Here is a 1,086-nt window from a genome sequence, read left to right as displayed (position 1 = left end):
AAAACTTAGTCACCCTTTTCGCATAAGAAATTGGTTTTAAGTGAAAAAGAGAAAGGGTAAACTAAGAAATTTTTGAATTTTTCAATCACAACGATGCTTAGTCAAATATTGAGATTTTCCAAGGAACTTACTTATAGGGCACCAACCCAATTGATTGAAGAAAATTTTTGGTGAAACTTGCTTGAATTTCATACTTTGTGAAGCATGTATTGAATTAAGAACACAAGCTTGTGAGATTTGAGCTTATTGATGTGGTTACATTTTATAACCACTTATTTTCCATTCTTATGTGAATTATTCTCTTTCTATGATTGTGATCCTTGATTTGCTTGATTCTATATGTCCATTTATTTCTTGTATTCATGCATTTGTATGACTGAGGCCATTATTTCATTAGCCCACTTACCCAAATAGCCTACCTTTTACTCTCCATTGTTAGCAAATTTTGAGCCTACGCTTAACCAACTTATTCCCATTTTAGCACATTACAAGCCCAAGGCGAAAAACCAATGAAAGTCCCTTGTTTGGATCTTTGATTAGCCTAGGCTAGTGAGAGTGTTTATTATTCAAAGTTGGTGAGGCTTGGGAACATTGGAGGGGATAAAAAAAAGGGGTAGTACACTTCCATATTTAGGAATTGGGAACATATTCATGTATTGATCAAATGTATAAGACCTTATGCAATTGATGTCCTTGTACAAAGTATAAAAAGAAAAGAAAAGAAAAAAAAGGAAGAGAAAAATAAAATGAAAAAAAGGGATATAGAAAAAAAAAGAAAGAGAAGAAAAATAAGAAAAGGGGACAAAATGCCCCAAAGTGAAGTTCAATAAAAGGGAATCAATGCATAAGTGTTACGAATCAAGAAATAAGATGCATGAATATGTAAGAAAAAAAAGTGAAGAATGGGTAGTTAGATTAGTACTTAATTGTATAGGTCATTGCATAGGTTAGTGGGAAAGTCTACACTTATCAAAGATCTAAACTCTAGTCCACTTAACCATAAATGATCCTACCTTGACCCTAAACCCCATTACAACCTAAATGAAAGACCTCATGATGAATGTATGCATGCATTGAATAGGTGTT

Source organism: Arachis duranensis, chromosome 1, assembly GCF_000817695.3.
Source record: "Arachis duranensis cultivar V14167 chromosome 1, aradu.V14167.gnm2.J7QH, whole genome shotgun sequence".
Lineage (NCBI taxonomy): Eukaryota > Viridiplantae > Streptophyta > Magnoliopsida > Fabales > Fabaceae > Arachis > Arachis duranensis.
The sequence above is the reverse complement of the archived record's forward strand: the minus strand, read 5'-3'. Positions refer to the sequence as shown.